This window comes from Hippichthys cyanospilos, chromosome 9 (genome assembly GCF_059441005.1).
Source record: "Hippichthys cyanospilos isolate Australia breed blue-spotted pipefish chromosome 9, RoL_Hcya_1.0, whole genome shotgun sequence".
NCBI classification, from domain to species: Eukaryota; Metazoa; Chordata; class Actinopteri; order Syngnathiformes; family Syngnathidae; genus Hippichthys; species Hippichthys cyanospilos.
The window spans coordinates 23,150,154-23,164,485 of NC_142377.1; the positions used below are offsets into that span (position 1 = coordinate 23,150,154).

Below are 14,332 nucleotides of genomic sequence, written 5' to 3' on the forward strand. Positions count from 1 at the left end.
GTTTGAAATGCCGCCAGACTTCTACCCACGGGCCGCCCGGGTTCTCGACAAAGCCCTCACAAACCAATCCGCCTCCTACTCCGCGCATGGACAAAATCCAAAAACAGGTTTTTTTTGCACCGCCTGATTTTCGACACTACATTGTTAGCACCCTTGCCTCCGCTCGTTGCTTATTGCGATTGATTTAAATGCTCGTTTACGGAACCTAGTCTGCTGCTCGGGGAAGTGAACGGAATACCAATTTCGTCGTATGGCCCACCTATACACACGACCATGCAGCTCTTGAAACGCGAATGCATTTTGCCGCCACCTGCAGGCAAGGAGTGGAAGGAACGCACAGACGCTCGACTGCTCCTGATATGAGTACGTTCAACGTGCTGAACATTTGCAGCTTTTGCCAGTATTGTTTTTGTGCGATGCGGCCACCGTCTCCCAAGCGCGCGTGCGTTCTCTGCAGGTGCACGAGAGTGATGTATGAGCCTATTACAGTGGAGACAACGAGATCAGTCAGGAGCAGTGCACATAAACCTTTGACTTTTTTTTCTCCCCCCCCACACACACCACACTTTTTACTCTTTTACTCACATTTGTCAGCCTCGCGACACTCCCTATCCATCAGGAGAGCGGACGTGGCGTACGCGGCCACTCATCTTTCCCGCCGGGACTTGAAAATGACATTTTTACAGCTTTCATTCAAACGCGAAGCCAGACGCTCTTCCGCGATTGCACTTTATGGAACAGCTTGCTAGTTAGCTCATCTTATAGGAAAAAAAAATGAGCTTTTCGATGGGCCTGCCGTTTTGCTCTCAAGTTTATTCATTTCGTATTTGTAATGTTTGCGGTTGTTGCTTGCGCGGTTTTGAAATGTCATGTCTCGTGCGGCAACAACGAAATCAAGAGACCCCTCACGTAGTTATTGCGGTTTTACAGACAGACGGGCGGGCGGACGGACGGACGGACGGACGGACGGGCGGACGGACGGGCGGACGGACGGACGGACGGACGGACGGACAGACAGACGGACGGACGGACGGACGGGCGGACGGGCACCGCAGTTTCGTCCCAAGCCATTTAGCTCCCATCTCGCCACGAATAGTCCCACTCGCGAGCGGATCTACGGACGCTTACCCACCCAAACCGTCCGCTGTTACTCCACACCGACGTTATTGACATTAGCCACATGGCGTGTTGTGACAACAGCGTGCTTGGCAGGTGAAAGACGGACCACGTCACGTGACTCGCCACGACAGCGACAACTGCGTGCACCTCGACAGGAAGTTACGTCCATGTCATCGACTTGTCTAAGACGTGCACCGCGCCAACTCAGCCAATCCCAAAGACACGTTTACCGTGTACGGTGCATTGAAGTTTTCCACACATGGGCGCTGTATGATACAGGTAAGCGCTTCTGCAAATGGAGCGTAGGAGATTTGAACAGGGATTCTGCAAATCCAATTTCGTGCTGTGACAGGAATTGCCACTTTTTCTTTTCAAATTAAGAGCAAATTCATTTTCAAATGGCGCATTCCCTTTTCTTTTTTGCGCTCGCAGGCGCACGCGTGCTCGTTTGCAGCCCCCGCCGAGTGGAAAAGGGTTCTCGGCCCGGTTCTCGGTCGGCGTGGGCGCGGGAGGGCCGAGATGCTCGAGAAAAGTTTGGCAATTACGGTCCGTCCACAGCTACGTACTGCAATTCGTCTCTCGCGGCGAAGGCTAAGTCGCAAAAGTGCGTTATTCGCATACGCGCCACACGGCCGTTACGAGGACGGTAAATAAAGTAGCGAGGGGAAAAGGAAGCTTCGCGACACCTCATGGAACCGGTCGGTGAATTGTTGGTCTTCTGTAATTTGACGTGACATGGCGACTTCTTTGTCACGTGTGTACATGGGTGCCACCCAGTGTCCGAAATTAGCCGCCCGCCACAGGTCCGTTTGATTGGAGCGAATCGGTTTTCAATTCACCGCGCTCCTTGTTGCGCCGCGACATCTTTCGACGGGGATCGGCTTTTTCCTTCCGCGGGATGTTTTTGTTTCGCCGTTACTACTTATGACCTTTTCAACGTATCTATTCCTTCATTCACATTGTCACGCGTTCCGTACGTATGATGTATTTTACGAACAAAAGCTCATCGAGAGGTTTCCTTCATCTTCTGCTATTTGGCACGGATGGCAATCGTTTGCCGAGAAGGGGCGAGAAGATGACTCGTCTCCCGTGGCGCAGCGCGGGGCGGGATTTGATGTTCTCGGGAATCGGACGCGAAACGGATCGCAAGTTGACCGTTTGCACGGTAGCCATAAGTCTCCCCCAACACTCGAGGGAAGCGCTCGGGCCAAATTAAGAAATGAGGAGCAGACGGACGGCGGGACCGGACCGCGAGGAGATCCGAGAAGGTGGAAGCTTCCGGTCTGCTCTCCTCCCGAGCAAAAAAAAGCTGCTTGTTTTCCTTCCGGTTCGTTGTTTAGCAAATGTTCTAGGTTGCCCGAACCTGACTATCGGGATCAAAAGTATGCTGCAAAAATGTAGTCGTTTTACTTTATTCATCTTCACGTTTAATACTGTATGTACCGCAGGGTACATACAGTATTAAATACACACAAATCCAGGGGTTGCGTCATCGTGAGTGGCTCCCTAAAATGTCTCGCACGTCAATGCCTAAAAGGACAAAAAGGATGGCCGCAATTTGTACTTTTCAAATGACGTTTCGGTCTCAGCTGAATAAAAAAAAATAAGAAAAACAAACCGGTACACTTAGCAACATAATGTTTGGCTGATGTCCATCAAGAGTCCACCCCCACCACTCCTTCGAAAAAAAAAACATGAACGAAAAAAAAGTTGTTTTGTTTTGAGACGGCCATTTTTTCCCGCAATTTTTTAGTCTTTCAAATGCATACTTGTCCTAGTCCTTTTGTCCAATCGCTGCACAGATTTGAACCAAACGTAACTGTCATTTCAGGGTCCTCAGTCTTTTTTAACAAGGTGCCCCCTGCAAGATATTCCTTTTGAATTTCATTTTATTCAAGTGCCCCTTAACTACTGTTCTCAGTTATTTTTTGCAAAGACCCCCTCAGAAAAGAGAAAAACCTTTACGCCCCCCCCACTCGTTGCGTCTCTAAAAATTTACATCTAAACCTGTATCCTTTCTACCGTCGAGAAAAGAAAGCGATATCAATCAACTTTTAACAACGGCGAATGACATTTTTACAGCATTTGAACAGGTTAGTCTAAAACTGAAAAAAAAAAGACAAAGTGCCTTAAATTGAAAGAAAAATGATGCCGATCCTTAGTGTAACGCAATTACATCACACACTTGGCAAGGCTAATACACAGCCCTTTTCAGCACCCATCCTTATATCGCCCAAAGCATTTCTTGGATGAAAAAAAAGTTCGCTGTCATCGGTGTCTGATTTATTCAACTTTGCAACGGCGCAGAATTGAGGATTGCTGTTACCTCGGGAACCTCTGTTAAAATGTCACCATTTGAGATTCACCGTTCTGGATGAGCGAGCCTAAATTTCAAGGAAATTGACATGGTGTCAGCAGATGCGGGTGGAGCAAATTGTGTAGGCCCTCTGTTACCATTTGACAATTTGGCCCCAGAAAACACTTGGCGTGGCCATCGGAGGTTTACGTCTGTCATGTGGAGACCGGCGCCAAAAAAGACCCCAGGAAGCGTGCCATTTTGTACTCGGGCAGCCATTTTGGTTTCCGCTCGGTAGGGCCCTGAAAAGATTCTGATTTTCGTCTTGAAAAACAAAAAGCCAGAACTTCACAAACATGAGGCCAGATGAAATTGTATCACACTTGTTTTTTTTTTTTAATACTTCCTGATAAACTTTTCCAGAATCCGGCTACACGCGTGGAGGCCACGGTAAAGAGAACAGATGAGTCGATATTACAAGAATAAGAATGGTAGGGGAGGGGGGCGCAGCAGCGTGTTTTATATTAAAATGGGGTCGCGGTGATGGAGGCGATCCACCTTAAAAAGTCTTCCAGACTGGCCCCGCCTTCCCTCCCCCCTCCCGGCCAAGGCGGCCAGCCCGGCCCTAACGGAAAAGGCGCTTCTCAGACGGGACTCTGCGGTGCTGCCGCAGCCGAGCCCAAAGCCCGAAAGCGTGTCTGATAGCGAGCAGCGGCGGCAGCCCCCTCCGACGGCTTCTTGACCGGATCTCGTCTCGTCTCGGCTCTCACGCCTTTCCCGCCCCTGCGTGTGTTCCGGCGACAAGGCGGAGGAGGAGGAGGAGGAGGAGGAGGAGGGGGAGGAGGAGGAGGAGGAGGAGGAGGAGGGGGAGGAGGAGGAGGAGGAGGAGGAGCAGGAGGAGGAGGAGGGGGAGGACTACTTGGTCTTCCCTGTTATCCGATTGATTTCTGACCCAATCGGGAAGGATCCGGGCTGCGTTCTGCGGCGCTGCAGTGCTGTGTCACGGGCGGCTTCCCACCCCCTGCCCTCCCTCCTTACCCCAGTGTGAATTCGCTTTCGAACGAGGGGGACCCTATCGATTTGTTTTCGTTTGTTTGTTTTTTTTTTCGATCCTCCTTCGCCCTAACAGTTCCCTTCCCCGCTTGGCTTTTTTTTTTTTTTTTTTTTAATTCCCGCCGCTGCGGTCCAGCCAAGTTGCCGCCGCGCTGGGACATGGACGAAGCGCAGTGAGGAAGCCCAGCACGCCGACGTGATTCGAACGCGGAACCTCCCCCCCCCACACACACACACACACACACCCCGACAGAGGTAAGCGCCTCGGCTAGTTTCGGAGCCCAAACTTCGCTGGTCCTTTTCACGTCGACGTCGCGGCTAGCTCGGTGAGTTTGAAGCTGCTTTACGAGCTCGTTTTCGGGCTTTCCGTCGTCTCCGTCTTCGCCGGTTGCCCATTTTTTCGGGCCTTTTTTTCGCCACAGGTGTGAAAGCACTTTGTCGGTTTGAAATGTTTGGGCTGGCGGCCGCAGTTGCCGCAAAGTGAGCGATCCCGCTGGCGTGGGAGGACCGCGGGGCGGGGGCTCGGCTCGGCTCGGCTCGAGGCAGCCCTCGGCCAAGTCTCGGCGGAGTTTTCGCCGCAACTTTCGGCACACTTTGACGCCTCGGCTCGCGTATGGTCGCGCGGTCGACGCGTATTTTCGTCCGCGGGCTCCCAAGTTGGTTCCGAACGGAACTTTGGGACGCGGTGCCCAGCGCCCGCCGACCAGTTGCTGCTAGCGCTACCCGCGAGGCGGAAGGCTTCCTCCCAATGGCTCCTTTTGGGCCGAATGCGACACGCGGCGGCGCGGCCGGGATACGCCGAACGGCAGTGCGGCTTTTCAACGTGTCTGAGGCCGAATGCCGGACTCGCCGAGTCCCCCCGGAGCCCCTCCAGGCCGGCGGCTTGTCATAAGCGCCCCGCGAGTCAATGGCGGTTTGGTGCAATGCGAGCGGAGCGTGCGGATTTCGGCCGACACTGAGCCAGCGCATGTGTTTTAGCCTGGTGCACACTGGTTGCTGTCGCGCGCCAGCTCGTTCTTCCTGTTGGAGTGGTTTCCCGGCATTAGCAGCGCGAGCCGGGCCAGCCTGCAAAACAAAAGCGCAACAAAAAAGCCACTTTTATTTTCCACAAACAGCGACCGTGATGTCACCCGCTTGGAGAATGAACAGTGTCACTTCTGTTTTTTTCCCCTTGTTCTTCCTCCTTTCCTGTCATTTTCTCGGTCCCCCCTCCCCCTCTCCATCTGGGTGTGTCTTGACTTATTGCGTTGGGAGGGGGAGGGGGAGGGGGGGGGGATCCCGCATCTTCTCCAGCTTGTGACCTCCAAACGAGGGCATTGCTGTCCTCCTCCCGCAGATGCTGCTTCACCCCAACACCGCACTCTTTTGGTTCTTGTGGGTGCAAGGGGAGCTCGCGCATCCCCCCCGCATCTTCAGAAGCCATTTGCAGGAAATTGAATGGAGCGAGAGGATAATTGTTGGCGCACCCGCTCTGATTTCGCCCCCTTTTTGAGAGCAGGAGGGAAGCGAGTGATCTACTTAACGGCGGCACATGTACATTTGCATATTCCCCCGTCGTTCTTCTGCCTTTTGTCTGGTACTTGTAGCTCAAAACACTACTTGACTGTCTGTCTGGCTCCAAATGGGGGTGCGTCACTGCGGGCCTCGATGAAAGAAACGAGTGGCGGCGGTGGGTGTGCGCCGACTATCGGGGATTCCCGAACCGTGGCCGCGCGAGTACGTGATTCTGAAGAGCGGTGCCGGGCCAATGTAAAACCAACAAGTATCATCCACAGCCTGCCACGGCATGCTCTTTTTCTCCCAGCGGTGACTGAGGAGGTGCGCTTAGTAAGTGCTAGACATGCACAAAACTGGAGGAGGTAGTCGCTAAGTATTTTTCATAAGTACATGTGTAGCATAGCGGAGGTTAGAAGTGGAAAGCAGGCTAAGATAAGATCAAGCGCACAGCGCCTTTCGCCGGCTTTCCTTTCAAACTGTTCGGGGTGGTGGTGGGAAGGGGAAGTGACAAAACCTATGTTAATTAGCTAATGCCTGTCAAAGCCCAAGAAAAGATATCAAAATTGTACATACGTATTAAAAATTGGTATCAAAATAGTATAGTAAGTGCGACTTATATATAACATACATGCATGCAATAAAATAACATCCTAAATAAAAAAAATCTATAAAGGATTTATTTACCGGCCATATTCCCTAGCCAGTGTAGCTTAGGCTAGGCTAGGCTATCTTAGATTTGTTCGTATTCCTTGATTATTTCCAGCTGGGTTTCCAAAAAAATCATCTTCTTCCTTCTCTCTTTAACATCACTAGCAATCCTCGGACCAATTCAAGTTTGAATTTAGCACCGAAATGCACAATAAATACGAGAATGAAAGCACTCTCACGCCAGATCGAGTCTTTAGGCGGCAGAAATTTATGCAGAAATAATGTTACGCGTTGCATGAAATAAAGCGCTCCCCCGCGGCAAAATAAAAGCTTTCCCCCCCGCAACATTTAGTTCTTGGATCGAAGCCTGTCGTCAACTACAAGTACTACAATGCATAGCGAGAAGGTTGCCTTATGGAAGTCGGGCTAAGCCGCTCCATGAAGTCATTGAAAAGCCTGCGAATATCATACAGTAAGTTGTTCGCTGGCACCCACCGGTGCTTTTGAGGTCCGAATAGAAACATTTCCGTTGCGCCCTGCTTGCAAGTTACTCCGGGGTGGTAGCCCCAAGTAGAAATGCAATGCCGGGGGCTCAGCTAGGACTTTTGCACCATTCCAACCTTTGCTTTGGGAACTCTCTCGATCTACGGTGCCGACGCGTGGTCTGGCGTGCAACGGCGGTGTCATCCGTCCATTCAAAATGCGCAAATATGGCTTGCCCGGTGTAAATGTTGCAACGTCGGCACCGGCGTCGCATCTTGTCAGCAAACGCGCAACAGTGCCCCTGCGAGTGTGCTGGGAAATTAAGAGCCGCTGTCGGGTGGGCCTCGGGGGGGGGCGGGGGAACCCGCAGCGGCGGCACGCCGCGCGCCGCGTATTCAATTAGTGCGCCGGCCGATTCCGAGGTGTCGCTCCGTCAGGTTGCGATGCTAATCGAGCGAGTCGCTGGCGGGGACACCCCGGATCGGCATTTTCGTCAGCTTGCGCGTTTGGCGGCCGCCGTTTTGGCTTCTGCCCGGATGGGGCGTCGGCTCGCAGCGATAGCGTTGGGCCCGGTCTTCGGCGGCGAACCTCTCGGCGAAGTACGCGGCGTAAATACGGCCACTGGCGCGGACATCAAACAAGAGTTACGCGCGTAGCGGCCACTCGGCGCATATTGGATGAATTGCCGACGGGTACCCCGGCAGCCGGGCGAGCCAACAAAGTGGCCGACTGCGCAATGGCGGCTTTGCCCGCTTGCGTTTTAGTACGTCCAGAAGACCGAGCGCGGCGCAAAGTCTTCACAACAGACGAGCGTGCCGTATGCCGATGAATTTCCGGGCCGAAAGGATAGGCGCAATCTTCAGGAAACGTATGCGTTTCTAGGATTTCGGACTAGGCGCGTCACCGCGAAACGGGGGGGAGCCAAGAACCGATTGAAAAACTGGGCCAACGTTTTTTCCACGTTGTCACGGCCCCGCCGTATTTTCCGCAGAAAGCTCGCGAAGCCCGGCGCTCGGGGTAGACTCGGGAAAATGTTCCCGTAGCCCGGGGAAGGGCGGGAAAATCCCGGCGAGCCGCAAGCCTCTTACAAAGCTCGCGGAAACTCGGGCCGTGAGAGAGATGGGAACGAGCGGAACCGTCGACGATAATTCGATGAGGTGCTCTACCCGAGAGTCATGTAAAAGTCTCTGAAGGAAAAAATTCCAAAGCGCTACTCTTGCAGCGGCGCGGCCTCGGAACCCTCCTCGCCTTTGCCTGGCGTGCACCGAAGCAAAAGTGTTCCACGCGAAGGGGCGAATCGGGGGGAATCGGGAAGCCCCCGCGAGCCGTGGCCGGCGCGCTCGCCGGCCTCTTACGTAAGCCGCCATCAATTATGAATGGACGCAGTGCAGCGGCGGCCAGCGAGCGAGCGAGCGAGCGCCGGGCTTTCCGCCGAAGGTGGGAACGCGGCGGCAGAGCAGCGCTTTGCCGATAATAGAAGGCTTGGCCTTCATCGCTGTTTGACGCTCGCTGGACTTGCCCCGAAGGGACGACTCATAAAAGCCGCTTGACTTATTTATCGACGTCCGATGAAGCTTCCCTATTAAAATCGCCAGTTGCGCCGGCCGCTCGCTTTCTTTCCGATACGTTCCAAGTGACAGGTTCCACGACGCGGAAAGTTCAAACAAAAACGTTCCAAATTCTAAAAGCTTTTCTTTGCCGCGTCCCGCATCGAAGTCCAAAAATGAATGGCGCCCATCTCGGAGGAAGCGCGCGCGGCTTCGTCCCGCTTTGTTTGTGTCCGGGGCCCAACCGACACAACGACCGAACTCGGACCTTCAAACAGCGGCCGGAAATGTATTTTGAACTTTTTACCTTTTATGTGCTCCGCCTATTTACAACATTGGTATAATCTATAACCGCGCATAAAGCCATACCTTGACTTTGTATCCTTAAATATACGTACATATTTGTTAGAATTCTTTTCGTGAATCGGCGGAGTAAACAGTAATCTGTGTTTTTTTTGTTTTGTTTTTTTTTCCGACGAACGCTCGGCTTCAGTCGCACCCTGAAATTTTCCGAAAGCTCTGCTTACTTTGTCCTTATGGGACGTTGCGTATAGAATTTTAGGGGAAAAGATTAGTGGTGCGACTATCGCTCGATTACCGCAAGCAATGACAAATCCGTTGTTTTGATAATCCGTCCTTCCAAACGTATTTCAATCGGAATTTCAATCAATATTGTCAGGCCCAAATCGGTCAACGAATCGGTCGTTCGATCCGTTGTTTGGACCGCGGTTTAATTGTTTGGAGACGGTCCAAAAACTCGAAAGGTCACTCTCTCCATCGTAAATGAGTAAATTGGGTGAGAAAAGAAAAATCAAACAAACGCTTTCACGTTCTTATTTGAGGGCGTTTTGCGTTGAATTTCTTCACGACGACGCGGATTCCCAAATGCGGCCGCAAAGACGGAGGGAGGGCAATCGGCGCTCGCGTTTGCCGAGCCGGCGGAAGCGCTCGCAGACCGTCGGCTCCGTTCCCAAAACGACTCCTTTGAGAAGCTTGTTGCCCCGCGCGTTCCCATTGGCTTTTAGCCGCTCTGGCGAGAGCGCCCCGCCCCCTTTTCTGTCTGCCGAGCGGGCGGGCGGGCGGGCAAACTCCCGCCGGGCCGCCCGCTAAACACCTGTCAGGAGCTGCGCCCACGCCGGCGTTACGTAAGCCGCTGTCTGGGGCTCACGCTCATCAATCCGCCTGCCGCCGACGCTCGCTTGCCGAGAAGCGGGGAAAAACAAGACAGAAAATGTACATTTGGATCAGCGGCCTGCGGAGCGGGCGGGCGGGCCTTTGCCGTTTTTGCTTTTGTTGGAGCGTTTCGTCGGACGGATCTTTCGCGGAGCGGGTTGCCCGTTGCGCCGGCCCCATCCCTGAGGCTTACGCGACAATAAGAGAAGTCGCCATATTTTCTGGGAAAGGCGGCGAAATCGAGCTCGGTCGCGAGCGATGCTAATCAAGCGTGCTTAAAAGAACGCGATCACGCCGGCCGACGCGGCGTTATGTGGCTACGTCGCTACGGTATCGCGCCTTCCTTTTCCGGAGCGTCGCTTAATAAGTCAACCTTTCGACCCTTGAACCCTCTTCTGTGAATACTGATGAGCCGGCTCGCACCCGGACCTCATGCGCGCGCGCGCGCGTGCGTAAGGAGCTACACTATTGCTACATTCATGAGTTTAGCATGAAATGATGTCGCCATCCAGCTCAACCAAAGACGCCATAGCGCACCGAGCGGTACGGAAGGCGTCGGACCAAAGCGTTGACGCCGGGAATGGCGGTAAACTTGCGTTCTGATAGATTAGCTAACTTTGTAACCCTGTTGCCTTTTCGCTTGGGCAGGAGAGCGTTTTTTTCTGTTTTCGAAAAGGCAATTTCTATTTTTCGCCGGTGTAAAAATTGCCGTTTTGGCCCTAATCTTCTCGCTGCGCTGGACCCTTGGTTCCTGGCTTCGGTCGGAATGTTTGCATCCAAACAAAGACGGCCCTGAACGGAATGTGGCAAAAGTCCCCGAATGTCCAGCGCGGAGAGGCCGGTAAGTCAGCCTCCGCTCGGCGTGGCGGCGGGGGCAGGTCAACAGATGGTGGGCGGAGACGCCGCCAACAGGAAGTGGAGGCTTGGTGCGTTCTCATGTTGTGTTGGCAACCTTCAGGATTTCACTTCCTGAAAACAGGTGTGCGTGGCTCCGGCTCCGGCTCTGAGGGTGTACCTTTGAGTCCAGCTCGTCCCTAAAATACGTGACGGAAATTCCTCATAGCCGCCACCCAACGCGGCCTCTCGTTCCCGCCGGCTAGGTGCTGGGCGCACCTTAAAAAAGCACCTTCTGGCTTTTTTTTTTTCCAAAAAAGCAAACAATTTTCCTATGTAATCTTGTGACTGTCGACACAATTTTGATTGGTAATAACAGTAAGTTCAGTGACATTTGTGTCGCTAATGTGGCGCCGGGGTCCCAGTTCCAGTGTGTGACCCGTGCCGCGTTATGGAAGTTTCCCTGTTTGTTTGGGGGCCGTCCACTCCGGGCGTCCAAACCCGCGCCACCTTATCCCAATTTTTGGCCATTAGCGACATGACAAGATTTGACCAAAGTCGGAGCCCGTCTAAATGCAAGCAAACTTCCAGGATCTTACTGAGATCAGAAGTTAGAAAGAAAAAAGAAACGGCTCTAAAACTACCACGTACTACCGATCGGTCATGTCAACCCGAGCACGAGGGAGGCAAAAGTCTTAAGGACCCGGGGCCGCTCTTGAGGGGTGGTGCAAGCGAAAGAAAGCTTTGGAATCCGATTCAGACGTGCTCAAACGCGGGAAGTTTTCCGCTCTCTTTTGGCAAAAAGCTTGGCTTTGGCTTAGTGTTGTTTGTGGATGCTTTGCTTTGATGTGGTAGACTAAACTCGAGCTGTTTCTTTGGTAAGCTAATGCCTACTGCTGAAGAATTCATACCTCCAGGGGATTTTTTTCAAAGCCAAATATCGCTTCTAGCATTCATCGAACCAAAAACTTTGTGCCTCCTGCCCCGCCCGCCGGCCACAACGGGATCCAGTCGGCGCCCGCTGAACTTTGCTTTTCGAGCGCCGACATCTCAAGCACAAGAAGCCGGGTGTGTACAAACGGAACTATTCAGCATACAAAAAGCGTAGTTAGAGAGTACAAAGAAGTAAACGACAGCAACACTTTGAGCGTGACTGCAATTGATCGATTTCAGTCTGTTGTTTTTGTCGCCCCGAATTGAAGGTCCATATGGTGCAGGTTCCTCAAATGGAGGACTGCTTTTTTTTTTTTTTTTTTTTTTTTTTGTTGTTCTTTTAAATGTGAGAGGGTCTCAGTGGTCCGGGGTTTCGTAGCTCCATCCATCTCGACGGGAGGAGCTTTCACCCCGGATGATATGACCGCATCATGTGATCGCGTCACGCGACCGTGCCGTCTGCTTCCTCTACCATTCGTCAGCTTGTGGCCTGACTGCATTTGCTCACCTAGCGTGGGCGTTTGTGTGTAGGATGCAGATGTTTCTGCTTTTGCTTGCGAGAAATGTGCGGAGAGCTTATCTCGGGGGCGTTCCCGAGGCCCCTTCCTCCCGCCCGTCCCACCTGTTTTTGCACCAATGGCCGCCTGTGTCGTTCGCTCCTCGTGAAAAAAGGAAAAAACAAAAACAGTCGGGAATGTGTGGCGTCACGCCATCCGACAAGCAGCAGACCGCAAAGTTTTTTGTCGTTCTTTCGTTTTCCCTCGCCGTCTTCTCGGTCGCTCGCGCGATGCTCCGCCGGCCGTCATCCGAGATCCAGAATCACCGTCATCCATCATGGTGACGACGATAGTCCGAAAAGGAAGGTGGAAAGCGAGCGCGCTCTGCGCAATGGCCAGGATGCCAGCGTATGCGGCCGTGCCAGTTGCCGTCTCCGCTCGCCATCCGGACGAACGCGCGCCAGCGCCTTTTGTTGGTTCGCGGTCGCCCAAAACAAAAACAATGGAAGGAACCAAAATTTACGGAGAAGTCATCAAACGTTTTTGCCGACGGTCAATTAGCGGGATGGACGATCGGACGTCGAGAGGACTCCCCCCGGGCCCAAACGCCCGGACGCGGCGCATCCATAATGACTCGGGCGCAATCATTCAAATCGTCTTCCCGGATGCTTCTCGGTGACTAAGCCCGGAACGAAAACGCGCTCGGTTTGCTCGTCAAACGTGACAGCGGAGGCTGAAAATAGACGGAGGGTGTCGCGTTGCCGTTTGCCACTTTTGTATCCTTTTCACGCGTCTTTTTGTGACTATGAACCGACCGTCATTACGCACGTGACGAAAGTTGCGAGGATTTTCAAGATCGGGTCCCAACTATTTGCTTGAGCCTCACCGGGAGCTCCCCGGTGGGTGGAAAATTTCCGATCGGGCGACTGGCCGGAGAATCGCTTTTCCCGCTGTCTGTTTGTCTTGTCTTGCGCGGTAATCCGCAGAGCCGCTGACACTGACTCAAGGGCGTAGATTCAAAGCGGTTGGCTGTCTTTGCTCACCAACGCGCAGACACGCTGTCAAAACCGGTTGACGCAAAATAAACTGATCTGATTGGCCCCTTTACTGGCACTAAATGAAGCGATTGACTAAATAGTTGCGAGTGAATAGTGTCCCATATTAATGAAGACCGACGTCTTCTTTATTCCGCCACACGGGCCACAACGGCGCCTCGCGCGAGCGACGTTTGGTGTCGCGCGACGGAACTCGGAGCTGCGCGCCATCTCTCACGATCGCTCCGTTTTGTCACATGCTGCCGCAAATTTTTCCGGCACGGTAATGAACTAACTCATTTCTACCCATTAAATTGCCCCATTTTCCTCACTGTTAGGCGCATGGGATTATAAAGCGCACCTCCAACGAATGGCCCTATGTTTTCTTAGATAGGGCGCACCCCATTATAAGGCGCATAGAGTAGAGGCTACGATAGCGGTCGCCTTACGCATCCACTAGATGGCGCTGCGCTTAATGCATGGCGTGGCAACAAAACACTCCGAGAAGTCAGTCAAACCTTCTTAGTAGACATATTTCTACTTTTGCCACACAAAGCGTTTACACCAACTGGTCATTTACCTACGGATGACGCAGCATCAAGAGCTCCTAGGTGTTCGGCGTCTCGCTCAAGGACACTTCGACGGTCACGATCGAACCTCCGGCTTCCCGGTTCTGCCGGCAAGCCGTGCCGCCCCGAAACTTCAAGGTGCGCCAATAGTACCGAAAATGAGCTAAGCGTTGTCGTTTACTCGGCTGCCTCGGGGCAAAAACTCTTCACCCCAACTCTGGCGTAAAACCAAAAGTTAGAAAAACAGGCGGTCATGTTTGTACGCCGCGCGGCCGGTACGGGGCGGCGTGGAGGTGCGACCAAGGCCGTCCCGGACACTCCGACCTCGTCGTACCCCTCGCAAGCCTTTTTCAGCAGCTGACATGGTTAAAGGCTCAAAAAAGTGGACGTCCCGTGTTAGGGTTAGCTGCCCGTGGCGCCCTAGCCTATCGCGATCGCAGCGACGCCACACGACTCGGAGGGAAACTCGACACGTTTACAAACCAACCGAGCTGAGCGGGAGCGTAAAGGCAAACTGCCCGCCGCAATGACGTTATCCAGGTCAGACTTGAGTGGTTAAACGGCGCTGACGCTTAGCGGTTGAGTGCCTGCCCGCCTGATTGACACGAAGCAACGGCAACTCGCCAGGACTTTCTAAATGGATTTAACC

General features: G+C 53.1%; 1 protein-coding gene across 4 annotated transcripts in view; it reads left to right on the forward strand.

Moving 5' to 3' along the window:
• Nucleotides 1-4,330: 4,330 nt before the first annotated feature.
• LOC148419595 (plasma membrane calcium-transporting ATPase 1-like) overlaps nt 4,331-14,332 on the forward strand; it is a 48,679-nt gene continuing 38,677 nt past the window's right edge. For 3 of the 4 annotated variants that reach the window (XM_088424123.1, XM_088424120.1, XM_088424124.1), the window contains exon 1: nt 4,331-4,794. The gene's annotated coding sequence lies outside the window, so the exon portion shown is untranslated. The remainder of the gene's footprint in view (nt 4,795-14,332) is intronic. The other variant, XM_088424121.1, reaches the window with a different exon arrangement.